Here is a 17,368-nt window from a genome sequence, read left to right as displayed (position 1 = left end):
CTAGAATTTAAAAATAAGTAAGAAAATCAATTCTAGTGATGTCTTTGTAATAATTTTTTCGAATTTTAATGAAATATGTGTTTAAGGAGTGATGACGATGGTTGGATTTGTTCACGGATGAAGAAAGCAATGTTGCATAAAAATGTAGGAATTAGGGCAAGTTGGGAAAGTGTGGCGAATGAAGGGAAGAAATCTTGAGTGAGGGGCTGGAGCAGGTTGTATGATGGAGGAAGGGTAAGTAGGAATGTATTACAGGTGCTCTGCACCCTACTTTCCAAAATCAATCCAAACAAAGGCTAAAAAAACAGAGATCTATCTATTTTGACCTAATCTGCCCTTAAAAACCAGAAATATGATGAACAAAAGTTTATAGACATAAAATCATGCAAGAGAGCTATGGAAACTGAGCAAGAATAGATCTAAATATGAAAACACAACTGATATCAACTTTTCCAACTCAAAATATAACACTAGCAATTGCATTGGAAGGAAAAAACAGTGTTTTGTGGTAGCAAATGTACCTTGGTCTCAATTCATGATCCCAAGGAGGGAGAAATGAGATCAAGGACTGCTTGGTAGCCTTTTTGTGGGTGTTTTCTATTACCAAACTGTCAAATCAACCTGAAGCATGAACAGCTATCTTAATCATAAAAAAAAACCTAAGTAATGAAACAAGATTTAAACCTAAATAACAGAAATTATTCTATGAATGCAAGAAAAACACATAAAAGTACACAAAGGAGGTACTAGCACTTGGGTTGGGCCCAACCCCAAGAGCTACAACCTCCTAAGAAATATCAGAGCTGGTGCAACGTTGGATTCATCTTCATTGATCAAAAATAATAGTTACATCCCAAAAACCATCTACAAGAAGAAGCTCGAAAATGTGTTGATACAGGGCTGCACTAAAATGTGAAAATAGACTAAAAAAATGACTAAACTACCACGGCTTGAAGCCTTCCAACTTATGCAACGAGGACCCCCAATAGTCCTCCTTAACTTTAGGAGCTTGGCTACCCAAAATTGCAGTTAATCAGCCACTTCACTAGACCTACTCGGCTGCCCCTTGAAATCATCTTTGGTGGGTTGTAGAACTTTAAGCTGATGGTGGAGAACTCGAGGAAGGAGTCATTTAGTGTAGTAGATACCCCTCCTAGAAATCCTCAGCCTTTTTCCCTTGTATTTGGCTACCAATTTACTCATAAATGCCTGATCTTGGTCCAAAAATGTCCAAAAATCTGCAATAAGCACGCTTTAGACCTTGTGGTAAAGTGACTGTTCCCATTCACACAATTAACATAAATATATTCAAAAGAGTTTATAAAACTATGGAGAATGGTGGATTAAATGAGAATAATAGGCAAAATGAGCCCATATAGTTACCCATTTCCGGGGCTCATCATCACCCCCTACTGAATGTGTTGCTCATCCTATGAGCAACTAGTCTAGCTCATCATCTTTGATTGCTTTGACTGCCTCTCTGACATCCCAAGCCACTAAGGTGATTTCCTCTTCCCTATCATGAAATCTTGCCTTCCTGTCTACCTCCTCCCATTGTCTTTGCTCCTCTTCTTCCTTGACCCCTTCTAACAGCCCTAGCAGTAGTGGAGGGCTGAACTTAAGGCCAATCCAATTGGATTTCAAGTTCTGCATTGATTGTTTATATAGGGGTACTCTTCTCATAGCCTCCCTCATTCTAGTTGGGGAGTGGTATTCTTTTATTTTCAGACTATGGGACAAAATGTTCCATCTCCTTGTGCAAGCATGAATGCAATTATCACCAAATAGTCTTTCCATGTCCTCAAAGTGAGCAATGTCTTGAGCTTGCCTTTCAACATAATCAGGTATGATGTGAGGGTTTTCTGCAAGTTACTGATGTGAATATATAAGGGTTGAGGGATCTTCTGGTTCTGCCCTGATCATAAGTGGCTCATTTAGTTCCTTGGCCATAATCTTCTGAATCTCTACTCCCCTCTTTTCCTCATGGCTTAACCAAGAAGCCATGGCCATAAGTTGCAGATCTCCTAATACAGTGTTTGGGTCCCATAGATTCATGTTAGGAAGTGCCAAGTTATGTAAATAGAATTCTGCTAACTTGGCCTTATCTTTAGCTGAGCTACTGTCACACAATTGTAGAAACTGATTGTAATTCTGAAATGGAGTGGTGCCCCTTTGGGCCAATGTGTTAATTTGAAATTGCAACCATTGGTCTTTAAGGTATAATGCATAAGATTTAGCAGGTTTCCTACATCATAAGGCTTCTATTGCCCAACTGTCCATGCAGGCCATTTGGGCTTCTTTTTCTTGCAACTGTTGTTTTAAAACTTGTATTTCTTTTGCTACCTGAGATTCCTGTTCTTGCAACAGTTTTGTTAGCATCTCCACATTAGCTTGTAGCTCTCCCTCTTTCTGTTGTTTCTCAGTTGTTTCCTTGTTTGATGGAGGTGCTTCTTACTGTTGTTGCCCTCCCAAAATGGACAACCTATCCTCCTTATGGACTTCCTGTAGCTGCAATTTCTTTTTCAGCAGCTCATTCTCCTCATGTAGTTGGGCTCTTTTGCAGCTTTCTACGTGCCTCACCATGGCCAATTCTCCCCTTAATTATTTTAGCTTATCCTCCATGTGGCCTATGTCCTCAACTCCCTTAGATTTGGTGATTTTCATCCATGTGTGTGTTCTGATCCTTTCTTTCTATAATTCGAAAAATAATGGTACAACAAATTTCTATGGGATGATTTTCCCACCCTCTAACAGATTGTAATATGAGCCAAAATTAGGTTGAGGGGTAGGTTCAGATATTTCTTTAGCTTTTCTCTCCCCCTGTGACTGTTTAGCTGCCTTCTCCTCCAATTTCTCAGTCTCTTTTAACTTGGCTAGAGTTTCCTGTAGAGATGTTTCAGCTTCCTGTAGAACTGCCTTTGAGTCCATCAACTTACTTCTCTCTTTCCATGTGGAGGTTTTTGGGCTTCCTCTTTCATAGGTGATATAAATCCTGGAAGGAGGCTCTTCCTTCTTTTTAGTGGGTGAGCCCTCAATGACAATTGGTTCCTTGGATGGTGGCTAAGGTTTGCCCACTTTGATCCTTGTGCTTTTTTTGGCTTTAAAGTACATGGAGGTATACCTTTTTCTTTTTCCTTTTTGTTTTGTAGGTGTGCTTAATGCAGCAAGCACAGCTACTTGTTGCACAAAATAGTGTCACCATGACATTCTGTAGTCAGTCTGAGTCTATCACCACTCATACTTTCCTCCTATGCAAGTCTTAAACCTCAGCTCTTCATGTCAAGCCTTGAAAAATGAGAGAAAGTCCTTAAAAATCTCTAAAACTCTAGTTCCACACTTTCTCTTAGCATTACCTACGGTCCCACACCCCCTAGTCATGTCCCTTGTGGACCTTCCTGCTCTGTTTCTATGTAATGGGTGCGGATCCCTGTAAAACTCAAAAAGGCACAAGTACATTCTTAAAAACTCACTTTGGGTTATTTCTAGAAGCTTCTAGAGGGAATCTTGAGGTGGCAAGTTTTCTCCTTGGTGGTTCATGCATCCCATAACTAAAGGAGCTAACCCCTTGATGTGAGGAGCTTATCCCTTTGAAGCAGGACTCTATCCCTTCATAGGTGGACCTAGTAACTTCCTTCCTTTGCACTATAAAATGAAGCATTGGGCTGGTTACTGAGGTTGAAAGCTGAATATTTTTTAGGGTAAATGCTGTTGGAATTTAGACTTCCTAATTGAGCTTAAGAGGAGAGATTACATACCTTTTGACCTCATTGGGAAGAGTGTGAATCTTGTCAAAGTAGAGGAGATTCTTGCTTGGACCCTAGGAGGAGCTTGTACAGCATCAAGGCACCAAGGTTGTAAAGTTCTTCTTTGTTTAAAGTTAATACAATCAAGTTTATTTTTCTCAATAAGCTGTCTCCTATGGTTTATTTCATGGATTCCTTGATCACCATGATGAATATTATTTATTATATTCACTATGCAGGGGTTATTTGATGTGTGCTTGTTTGTGTTTGTAGGTTCTTAAAAGGAAACTCATTTGGACGGTCGAAACGTAGCTTCCACAAACTAGCGTTGGACTTAAGGTAGGGTCTAAAACACCTCTTGGTTTTTATTTATAAATCGTAATATTTAGAGAAAGGTAGATTTGCTTATTTGCTTGTCGCTAGATATCAGTTGATACTAGGGAGATTGGTCTTGTCCGCAAGAACGATTTATCCGACTGACAAAATGGCGACTCCATTGGGGACTTGAATTTTGGTTTTTTTCCTTTACTTTTACTTTGACTTGAGAATTTTTTTCTCTATTTATGGTTTTTGCTTGATGTGTGTGGGATTGGATAGTTATTTTATATTCTGAATTGTTTTTTTTTCATGCTTTTGAAAGAGGACTGCACGTTCTATTTGTAACACAGTGCGGACAACCCCGCACTGTTGCTTTACTACACAGAGTGGTACCGCACCTGGTTATACCAGACGCCTGCGGACCCTGTCAAATTTTTGAAAAACCTAAAATCTATTCATCCAGTTAAGCTTAGGATTTGTTTATGTTTTTTAGCCTCTGCCCAGATCTGCATGTGTCTTGTCAGAAATTTCTTGTAGGTGAGTTCCATTGGCATTTTGGTTTTAGGTGATTTTGTAGAAGTTTTGCATGCCTGGTTTGATTTTCGTTTGGTCTTTGAAGTAACTCAGAGTTTAGAAGCCTACGAAACCTCAGATTACCATGGTTTTTACTGGTCTTCTTAATGAGTTTGACTGATTTGTAAAATCTGCCTTTGGTGAGGAATAGATCTCGTTTTCTCTTTGCAAAGCTTTGAAAGAACTTGTTTTGAAAGTTTTGAATTTCATTTTTAAAAAGAAAACATAAGATGGGTGTTTTTTGATTAATTTGTTATTCTGAATGAATTAGTCCTTAGTTTGCTGAATAACTAAGTAAAAAGTCCTCAAAAAGAAATTTTGTAAGCTTTTGCTTCAATTAGGTTTTTAGAAGTTGTAGATCTCAAGATTAGATTTTTTATAGTTTTGAGTGTTTTCTAGAAATTTTAAAATCTCTTTTGAAAAGAATTTGTTTTTTGTAGTTTTTGAGTGTTGAAAAGAAAGGGATATTTTTCGTGAGCATAATTAGTAGTCTCGTTTTTGAGTTTATTGAAAAAGACAAAAAAAATTTCTTTTCATTTATTTGTTAAGGAAAGATTTGTTTTTCAAGCAATTGCATTCTCAACTCTTTCTTTAGCTAGAAATTCATTGAAGAAAAATGATTGTTTATCATCTTAGGTGCATTTTTAGTGTTTTGGAGTGGAGTCTTCACACCATAAAGTTTCATCTCCACACCTTTTGACTTAAGAAACAACCATAAAAATAACGCCTAAAGTAAAATTTATCTAGCAATATTTTTATTTCTAGGGCTCTTTATCACCAACATAGCTTAGGCTAGTATCTTGGAGTAGGGAGTAATTAACTCTCCAAGATAGTTAAAACAAACAAGTAGCTATATCTTGCGGTAGGAGATAAATTCCAATTGTTAATCTATGCTTTGGAAAGCTTCTCTTAAAGGAGTCAAGCACGAGATCATATCCGAACCAGTGGGGTAATCAATCCTTCCTCATTGGGAACGATAGAAGATATACATGTATTAAAAATGGTAAACCTCGGATTGACCATTGTCGAGGAGCCTAGGGTTACTTGTTGGAAAACCTTGGATTATGTCAAGGAGCCTTCAAGGGGATTGAGCTTTGTTACTCTGCCCTTGCGTGTGTATCAGATCACAGACTATTCCCCCAGGTATATTTGTTTCTGTTGGTAACCATAGTGACCATAATCTATAGAATTCTTTCCTAAGGTGACGGTGGAGGGAAGATCCCACTGTACCTGGAGCAGACGTTGACTAGACTCACTTGGACTCTCTGGGGCGTTCTCTTCACTCGAGACAGTTTAGTGAAGAAACTTGTGCCAGTCTGTTTCATTAAGCAGGTTGTCGGGGTAATTTTTCCAACCGCCATTCCTGTATTGAATTATGCAACGTTGGATGTCATCACCAACTAGTGTTTTCGGTACAGAAAGTTACTGTTTGTGTGTGGTTTGAACTCCTAGGTTTTTTAGGTGTGTGATTCAAATTGTTTGGTTCTTTAGATACTTTAGGTGGTTTTATTGAGATTTTTCTTTGTTTTGTGTGTGAAGTAATTAAAATATTTAATCGTGGCTGAATTATCGAGACAATCCCATAGACTTCAGGGGAAACCTCTCGAGTATTCACCAAGCCAGCTTGAAGGGCTATGATCTCTTGTAACTCTTAGTGACAATAGAGTTGGGTCACTGGAAGAAAGAGAATCTTCTTTAGTTGTTCATCCTGATTATCAAGTTCAAGCAACAGAGCATATTTCTAAACCAATTTCATATTCCAAAGTTACTGGTAGTTTTTCTTCTACTAGTGAATTAGCTGAAGAACCTGAGATTTTTGAGCCTGAAACTGAACCTGCTGCTACTCCATCGTCAGGATTTGCATCTCCAACTTCCAGTGGTCCTGGTTCACCCAGGGTAGGAAGGATCATTACCCAAAATCTTCCTTCTGTACTTATTGCTATTGAAGAACTCGTTACTCCGGAAGAAGGTATATCAATCCCTGAAAATCCACCAACTATAGAACTTAGGGAGCGTGAATCAATTTTCTACACTCCAGCTAGGAGGGACGCTTGGTATCTTTCATTGACCAACTTTTTAGAAAACCTGGGTCTAAGTTTTTTTCCACCTCACATTCCTTTCATCCGACACTTAGAGGTTATTATCCTCCTTTGAATATGTCGAGATAGTCATCCATGTTTTCCCAATCTCTGGAAACAATTTTATATGGTGGTCCTTCTGTCCCTTCTAGGTATTAGTCACTTACTGTTACTTTTTCAGGAGCATCTCCTCAACCCATTGAACATGGATTATCAACTGGTAATAATTGAACTAAACCATTGAGTGTAGAAGACATTCTTATGATGTCAAGTACCATTCCAAATCTGCAACCTCAAGGTAGTCAGTTACCGCCTGGGGGCAACCTCAAGGTACTCAATTATCGCCTGGGGGCAACCTCAAGCTACTCAGTTACCGCCTGGGGGGCAACCTCAAGGACAATACATACCTTAGGGACAGTACATTCCTCAAGGTCAACCCCAGACTCAGTACATGCCTCAAGGTCAAACCTAGTATCAATATGTACCTCAAGGTCAACCCCAGTTTTAGTACGTGCCTCAAGGTTATCAACCTCAAGGTCAGTACCCAACCCAAGGTTTCCAACCACCTTCAGGTCAATCATTTGTCCAAGGAACTGGAAATGTACCTTTGAATTATCAACCCTACCCTTAACCCTGTTATTGTCCTCAATATGCTCAACCTTCTATGGGTCCATACCCTAGAATGAACATCGTGTGGGATCCATCTCAATCTCAACAAATCTTGCAACCTAATGTGCAGTTGTCATCTCAATCTGGACAACCTTTAGTTTCTGGTTCAACCCAGCAACCCATCCAGCCTACTATTCAAACTTTTGCACCTAGTGTAGCTCATCATTCTGGGCCTAGTTCGCCTCGAACTCCACCTCAAATGACTGCTGCAACTACTGCAGCTTCTGTTCAATCTACCCCACCTACTTCTAGAGTATTGGCAGCTCCGGTTTCTACTATTCTTGCATCAACTCCTCAATCATCTTTACCTCAGTCCGGACCCACAATTCAGACTTTGGTTCAGATGCCTGTAGGACAACCTGGTCCAAGTACAGTTGTCACAAGTCAACCTCAATTTACTTAACAACCGTACCAGGGATAGTGCCAATTCGGTCCTGCTATGTAGAACCCAGTCTATCAGTATCAACCATACCCTGGATATACTTATCAGCAACCTCAACTACCCCAGTACGGTTCGGTTAATCCTGGTTTTCCGGGAGGATATAATATCCCAAATGCAATTCCAATTCCAAGTTATCCTAGATATCCTTCTTCGGGGGCTGGTATTATAACCCAAGGTTTTCGAGACCCTAACCGTCAGTTACCGTTCATTGCAACTTTGGACTTTCCTGATTTGTCATGCCTTACGAACGATCCGATTAATTATCTTCGATTTTGGCCGCCAATGCTGAATAAGTTGTCCAGTGATATCCCAAAGTTTGAAGGTAAATAAGGAGAGGACCCATCAAACCATGTGATGACTTATCACCTTTGGGGTGCATCCAACTCCATTATAGATGATTCAATTCGTTTATGTCTTTTTCAACACACTCTGATTGGTCTTGCGGCCAAGTGGTACATTGAGTTACTGTGAGCCTATTTTTATAACTTTAGTCAGTTAGCCACTTCGTTTTTAACTCATTTTCAGTTTCCTGTTAGATATGACAATGGCACAGAATTATTAACTTCATTAAAATAGTCAACGCCCACTTATATTTTAGATCACATTCATGAATGGAGACGTCGACCGTGTTTAGTGAAATTTTTTATTCCAGATCAAATTTTAGCAGAATGGTTTGTTAAATCATTATTACCTAAAATCACTAAGGATGTAGCTAAGGTAGGATTTGTTACTGAAGAGCAAGTAATTGCTCAAGCTCAGTACCTTGACCTTGTTTATATGCAGTCGGGTAATTTACACGAAAAAATCCTCGACCTTCCCAAACAAAATCAAATAACTGCAGCTCTTTCAGGGTCTCATGCCGCTGATGGTATGATTGGTTCGATTAACACCAAAAGTAAGAAGAAATCTTCAAAGAATTCTTCTCTTATCATAACTTTACCAGATTCCCCGACAGGAGACTCTTACGCTGAAATTCTTGCCGATATTCATGTCTTAGAATCATCTACAGCCAAATCAAAATCCAACGGTAAAAAAAAAGGGAAGAAGAAAAATAAGCACAATTCGAAAGAGAAATCAGATAAAATGGAATCTACTAACGAGAAACGTAAACCTCGCTATCCTTGTCTCATATGTGATGAAGAGCATTTTACAAGAGACTGCCCTCATCGTGCTGACGTTGCGAAAATCATCAAAGGTTCTCAAACACCTACGGTCTTGAAGGATCCTTTCCCTAATCAAGATAGTAAGATGATTTGTTCTTCCTCAAATGCCTTAGAAGAACCCATAATTATGATGTCCCATGTTAGGATTGCGACGTGATCGCAAGATTATAGAAGTAAAAGTCTTGTTGGTGGTAAGGAAGCAGAATCTTCTAATTCAAACCCATCAACTTCAACTCCTGGTTCTGATCCGCTACAGATCGAGAAACCTAACCCAAACTTAGTAATCAAACCGTCTGCTAAAGGTATACTTCCAAAGTCAGCTTTCAATCCGCATGCAATAGCTGCTCAGAACTATAACATTGTTGAATATTTAGCTATTTCCCCTTCAGCAATGTCGGCTTTGGAGGTGCTGCAATCATGTCTAGTACAACGTAAATTGCTATTGTTGGCTATAGGAGCTGTTGATATTCAGGACTCGAACCTTATAATCTTCGATTTAGAAAATAGTACACCTTGCTTACCTCATCAAATGGCTTTCCAGATTCCAGTGTCAGTCAAAAATAGACCTTGCTTTAGGACCGTGATTGATGAGGGAGCTTCAACGTGTATTATGTAGATCCAGTGTTGGATATCGCTTGGTTCTCCTACACTCAATCAATGCTCGATGATTCTAAAGGATTTTGATGGTCGTGGGTTCCATCGTGTCACGCGGAATGAGTCGATCTTGCGGATAAGATAGACCTTCCTAGAATCTAAAGAAGGCCTAATGACAAGCAAACCAACCAGACACTATCTTTCTCTAAATATGCTTTGATAAACAATAGCAAACAAGTGTTTTTAGGGCCTACCTTTGGTCCAACGCAAGCTTGTGGATGCCCTCGCTCCTTTGATCCAAATGAGCTCCTTTTCACGAATCTGCAAACACAAACAAGGCAAACAAATTAAATAGCACCTGAAAAGCCAATTGCATAAAACCTATTTAACATGAAAGTCGAGTCCATGAAACAAATAACATAAGATACTAATTGACAAAAATGAGTTTGATTGTATTAATTCAAAAGAAGAAGAACTTTACAACCTTTGCCTTAACGCTGTACAAGCTCCTCCCAGGGTCCAACAAGATGTCTCCTCTACTTTGACAAGTTTCACTCACTCTCCAATGGAACCAAGAGGTATGTGATCTCTCCTCTCAAGCTCAACCAAAGAGTCTTAATTTCACCAGCATTTACCCTCAAAATGTTCAGTTTCTAACCTCTCTAGTCCTCACCCCAATGCCTGTATTTATAGTGCAATGGAGGGAAGTTACTAGGTCCTCCTTCAAAGGGATAGCTCCTTTAGTCAAGGGATTAGCTCCTTCTCTTTTGGGATGCATGAACCACCTCAGAGCGAACAATCCACGTCAAAATTCCTTCTAGAAAACTCTAGAATTAACCCAAAGTGAGTTTTTTAAGATAAAACTTGTGCTTTTTGACTTTCACAGGGGTCCGCACCTACACCGTTAGGGACAGAGCGCGTAGGTACGCAGCTTTTGTACACAGAAGGTGCGGGACCACAGGTGATCATGAGAGAAAGTGTGGAACCAGAGTTACATTGATTTTTGATGTCTTTCTCCCATTTCCAAAGCTTGATTTGAAGAGATGAGGTCTTAGAATTGCTTAGGAGGAAAGTATAAGTGATGATAGACCCATACTGACTGCAAATAATCATGGTGATGATATTTTAGTGTAACAGATTGCCCCCTAAAGTGTGAAGTCTGTAGTAGATGAGGATTTCATTTATCATATAGGAAGAGTGAAGTACTTTATCATTTCGAGGATCATCTTGTGGAGAGCCCAGTCGGAACCTGTAAAAACATTCAATGCAAAATATATATATGAGATCATATCATCACTGAGGTAGGAATTCCCATACTCAAATCAAAACTAACTAGAAAACTATCTACTGCTCTGATATAGGAATGATCTTGTAAAACATCATAAGTATAGACTCATGTGAACACAGTATGGACGCAGCCATCTGTTTATGAATAGTCCACAACATAATGAATACAAAATTCCTCGCAGCTGGATGGTGGAAACTAGATCCAGGGTATTCATTTCTATATCCCGAAATAGTACGATTCTATCCATGTGAATAAATGTGTTGAAGTCGAACATGGTAGAAACCACTTGATTACCAGTCAATGATGTAAACCGTTAACAAGTGTGAGAGAAACCACCAGTGATGTCAATGGCTCTCAAAGTACCCAGTACAATCCATGAGATGCGAATAAATGTGTTGATGTCAAACATGTCACGGAATCCTTTGATCGAAAGTCAATGATGTAAATTGTCGTCAAAGGCGAGAAACCTGCCATTAAGGCATGCAGATCTCAAGGTACTGACGATTTCTAGATCATCTTTCTAGATAATGTGCTGATGTCGATAGAAAGCGATCCATCGCAGGCAAGCCCACAACACGAAATCATAGATCAAGTTGAAGAAATTTAGTTGCAAGGACTGACTCAGGGATGATCAAGATGGATGACAGATATTTTGTAGATGAATGGCTTATTGGCAGTGACCTCTTGAACACATAACGACACGACAGATGGCTTGGTGACAATTGACCCAAAGTTAATACCCAGAAACTGGCTGAAGACTTTCAATGTGGTTTGACCAACTGTTAGGCAAAGGATTTCCCAACCCAGGTGAATGAAAGTGTCGTGTTCAAGAGTGGTTACAAAGTATGACAAACAGACTCATTTTTCTCTCTTTTCCCCCACCATTTCTGGCAAGTAGCTCTTTATTTTTGACAAGCTTGAGGAGGATAACATTTGCTTGATTATAAGCTCATCCTTCGGATGAGTCCAACTTAGTTTAGATTCGAACCCTAAGAAGGAGTGGTTCGTTCCTGTTTGTAAAGGACCTGTTCAATTACAAACAGGAACGAACCACTCCTGTTTGAAAAACTTGACGTTTTTCAATTTTAGAGAGTCTGAAAAAACTTAAGAAGACTCCAGGGTTGACCTTTTTCGTAAATTTGTGTCTCCCAAGCCCGAAAAAGTATAAAATAATACTTGAGAGAACCGCTTGATCTTTTACGACCAAGGAGTACTTTTCGTTATTAGTGTCACTGATCCGAAAAAGTAAAAAAGCAATCAATGACACGTCGTTTTATAACGAATATCAAATTTGAAACGACAAAAATCCGGCAATCTTTTCGTATTTTTACGGTCGGAAAAGAGCTGTAAGTGGACCGTCTTTTAATTCCGTTTTAACGAGTGTAAAAGAAATGCTCGGCAATCTTTTCATGTTTTAGGAGTCAGAAAAGGTCTTAAAGATGACTCTACTTGTTTTTTCGTTGAAAATGATAGATTTCACCTGAATAATCCTTTATTCTGCACAAAAACACAAACATTACTCATACCTGTTTGAAATGGATAAAAATGTCGCAAAATACCATTTCAAAGTGAAACATAAACAAATTTGTAATTCATTTACTCAAAAAACTTATAAAAAGGGCCTTTGTCAATTCATTTTTACCGTTTGAGTTTGTGTGAGAAAATAGTGCTTTTGCTCAGAAAACTTCCCGTGAAGATTGCAGAAAATCCAACTGTCAGAATCGAATTTCGTCTTCTCCAGGTAATCCACATCATCCCACTCTTCATTTTTAACCGTTTAATTTTTTTTTAAGTCATTTATTTCAATTTTGGGAGGGTTTTTAGGTGCAAAACCTGCGCGCGCGGGTCCGCAGGTTTACCATTGCGGACCCGTGGACCCCGACTTTTTCTCCATTGGGAAAAAGCTCAGGGTCCGCACCTTCCGTGTAGACAAAGTGCCATCCCACGCACTGTGTCTAACTCGGAGGGTGCGTACCCCACCGCAAAGGTTTTGAACCCAAAAGTTCTCAAAAATGGACCACACAAAATATTTTCTAGCAATTTAATTTATCCTTATACTTGATGCAGAGAGTACATCATGCTAGACTGGTGTGAACGAGAGCATGAGGACGTGGATGCTGCCACATGGAATCATCAGCCTTCACTTGATGCTTTGAGGGCGTGTGGACTGTACAAATTTTGGGCCATTCCTGGAATGAGGGCTCAGGTGGATTTCTTACAGTGGCTGGTTGACAGATGGAGCATACAGGACCAGTGCTTCTTCATTGGCAGCCACCAGCTCAAAATCGAGCCGACGGATATTTATTTCTTGACTAGTTTGCCTAAGAGAGGCGAAGACTTGACTATGCACGGGACTAGGCCAGGTGGCCAGTCTGTCAATAGCCTCCGGCTAGAGTACTGCAACAGCCAGGCTAGAGACAAAGGGATAGACATAAAGACCATATCCCATCCTGAACTCATGGTGATTGCATTTACTGTCACCAGACTTTGCGGAGCTGCCGCATTACATATTGCCACCGGATCCCAGATGCGTATGGCAGTTGATTGCTTTCGAGGCACCATCTTCAACTGGTGCGATTTTGTGCTGGCCAATGTGAAAGGCCAACTGACCAGGGCCAAGAGTGGACGACTAAAGACCTTTGGTTATGGGGCTTTGGTCGTGAGCTTTGGCCTGGAGAGGGTTCCTATGATAATCCCACAACACCTTACTATTGGAGCTGGGCTTCCTCGAGAGCCCAAACTGATGCGATGGGTCGCAGTCATGGCCCGTCACCCAGACGAGAGGACAGAGGTTGCTCGATTCAAACCTGAGTATTTCCAATGGCTGGAAAACCAGGTCTTTTCCATTCAGGATTTCCCTTACGCTGGGATAGATTTTCGTGGTGACCCAAACATGGCTCTTCCACCAGGAGAGCAGTGGGATGACTAAGGTAAAATAATTTTCAACATTTTTCCTATTTTAAAATTTTTTGTTATTTTCCATCGTCTCAAAACTGATAGCAAAAGTTTCAAATGCAGATGTGGGTCCACAACGACCAACCGCTCTCCGACCTTTTGATAGGAAGCAACCAGTTGCACCCGTGCCTACCCCGCAGGACGAATCAGCAGAGGTTTTGGCCGAGTTGGAGGGTCATCTCGAGCGTTTGACAGGAGATATTCCCGAGACCACTATAGATGACATTCCTCGTCGACTTCAGCACTATGTGATTGTAGTCCCGAGACCTTTTAGGAGGTTCCTTTGCAAGGTGGCCCGAGCAGTGGTTTCTTATAGAGATCATCACCAGTGATAGGATGATCGCCTATTGTGGGCACATGTGACATTTTTGTTTTTTGTACTTATCATTTTTGTCGATCATAAGGTGTTTTTCAACCTATGATCGAGGACGATGTATTTTTGACACACTCCTATATATATCACTATTACCGGCTTATCTTGTAAATCATGTTATGGAATGGTTTTCAATTTACATGTATGATTATTGCAAATGTCTATTTAACATTCGAGAAGCAATTGCATCTGCTAATGTATTTAAAGACCTTGGAATATGCTGATATTCAATGTAATCAAATTCACGTTCCAAGAGACGCACTCTCAAAAACAATCTCAGTAACACTGGATTTCTAATGGCATACACTCTATTAAGCTGTGATACAATGAGTTCAGAATCTAACCTCACTATCAAACTCCGAATCCCAAATGAAATAGATTCAGATAATAACTCAATCACTGCATTATACTCTGCAATGTTGTTTGTTGTTTGACCGAGGCTTACCCCATGCATAGAAACTAACTCGTCAGAGGGCGAATAGATAACCCAAGCTGCGGAAGAGATGTTCTGTGCATTACGACAAGCACCATTAGCAAATCCAATGTATGTTTGGAGAGGCATCGACATCTGCAATATCAAACCAAGATAAGCAGGAATAATGACGAAAAAACACTCTCTAAGCTAAGCACACTTTTTTAAACTAAAACACACCAGCTAGAAAGAAAAAACTATCCTAACTAAAAATCTCCATACCCATTCTTTTAAGCATAGTACCTCTTCAAGTAAAGGCCATTTCTGGGTTTACCCAAAGAGTCCCCATCAAAGTCTACCAATTCATAGGCCCCTTTTGCTAGCTTTCGCTTGACAATATAGGGACCATGCCACATAGGAACGAATTTCCCAGCGCCTAATTTATCATTAGCTTGATCATACAATAACACTAGGTCTCCTTCCGAAAAATTTCGAGGGGTCACATTCCGATCATACTGAGCTTTCATACGTTTTGTGTGAGTCTCGATCGCCAATGCAGCATCACGTCGATTCTCATCTAATTGAGCTAAGTATAAAAAACGCTTTTCCTCTTCGGAAGTAGCTGGAAGTAACTCGATGGCCATTTGCAGTGACGGGATTTCGCATTCAATGGGTAACACAGCTTCCAAACCATAGACTAGTTGGAAAGGAGTGAACCCTGTTGATATTTTTACTGAAGTTCGGTACGCCCAAAGCGCTGAAAATAGCATGTTGTGCCAATTCGACCGATGAATCCCCATGATTCGTCGGATCATGATAACTAAAACTTTGTTGATGGATTCAACCAAACCATTCGCTTGTGGATAATAAGGAGTTGAACTATCGTAACGTAAACCAAGCTGGCCTGTAAGTTCGGTCATCATAACGTTTCGAAAATGACGCCCATGATCAGTGATCATCGCTTGTGGGACACCAAACCTAGATATTATATGATTGAACACGAAAATTGTAGCTGTCTTGCCGTCTGCCTCGAATGTAGGCATTGCCTCGGCCCACTTAGTAAAATAATCTACCGCAAGGATGATATACGCATGCCCCCCGGCCGAGTGAGGGTTACATGTAATAAAATCGATACCCCATTTGGCAAAAGGACCAACGGAAATTATAGGGTGGAGAGGAGCAGTTGGAGCGTGCATCTTACGATCAAAAATCTGGCAGTTGTGGCATTTTCGGACCACCGTAATACAATCTTTAAATAAAGACGGCCAGAAGTAGCCAGCGCGCAATATCTTTTGGGCTGTGGCATACCCAGACATATGACCGCCACACGCTCCAGAGTGACAGTCATTTAGAACCCTTTCAGCTTCTTCGTGAGTTAAGCAACGTCGAAAAATAGAGTCCGCCCCACGGCGATAAAGAGTATCTCCAATAATTTGAATTGTTGGGACTGGAATCAAATTTTCCGACGTTCCGACCTTGAAATTTCTAGCTGAAAGGATTGGGTCTGGAGATAGACGATAATATCCCCATACCACAGATCTAAAGTGCTGATTAGAAACAAGGATTCATCCGCAATGGGTTCCTCCACCACAGTTTCCGTGTCAGCACGCGGGAAGTCACACATTAACTCTGCAAAAACTAAAGATTTCTTAGACTTAGATTTTTCAAATTCCAAATCGAACTCTTGCAGGATAATGATCCATTTAGAGTACTTGCCCCCTAGCAATTGCTTGGTCAAAATGTAGATCATAGGGTTGCAATCCGAAATTACTGTAGTTTTGCGTAGTAGAATGTAGTGACGAAAACGTTGGATAGCTTGAACGGATGCCAATGCCAATTTCTCCACATGTGAATATTTTAGCTCAGTTGGATTTAATGTTCGACTAAGGTAATATATCACATGTTCCGTTTCGAATTCATCTTCCTGAACTAAGACCATTCCAATGGTGGAATGAGAGGCAGCGAGATACAAGAAGTAATCATGGTTGTAGTTGGGAGGATGCAACAACGGTGCATGGGTCAACGCGTGTTTGAGTGCATCAAAAGATTTCTGAGCTATCTCATCCCAATAGAATGGAGTGTTATATTTCAAAAAACGTGTAAAACCCTTTGTAACCTCAGCGTAGTTAGGAATGAATCATCGTAAAAAGTTTGCTTTCCCCTGCAAACTTTGGAGTTGGCGAAGACTCGAAGGAGGAGGCAAATTGATGATAGCTTCGACCTTCGAGGGATCAACATGAATGCCGGCTTTCGAAACTACAAATCCCAGAAATCGACCCGTTTCTATACAGAAGACACATTTTTGTGGGTTCAACCGAATACGATAATGCCTACACCTCATAAAGATTGCTCGTAAATGGACGAGGTGATCAGCTCGATGTAATGAATGAGCAGGCAAGTCATTGAGATAGGGTTGCACAATGTGCTTGATGTCATGAAATGCATAAGACATCGCCCTCTGAAAAGTTGCTCCGGCATTCTTAAGCCCAAAAGGTAATTTGCAATAAGAAAATGTCCCCCATGGACAAATGAAAGCCGTTTTTGGTTGATCGGCAGGTAGAATGTTGATTTGATTGTATCCGTAAAAACCGTCCATAAAGGAAAAAATTTCGTTGCCGGCACAATCATCAATGATTTGATTGATATAGGGAGTTGAGTAATTGTCCTTTGGACAGGCTCGATTAATGTCCCTATAGTCGATGCATATTCTTATTGTTCCCTGTTTTTTGTTAACCGGAACAATATTCGATACCCAATCCG

This window comes from Pinus tabuliformis, chromosome 8, assembly GCF_031772625.1.
Source record: "Pinus tabuliformis cultivar Carrire ecotype Pingquan chromosome 8, CPIR1, whole genome shotgun sequence".
Lineage (NCBI taxonomy): Eukaryota > Viridiplantae > Streptophyta > Pinopsida > Pinales > Pinaceae > Pinus > Pinus tabuliformis.
This window is presented reverse-complemented; position numbering follows the sequence as displayed.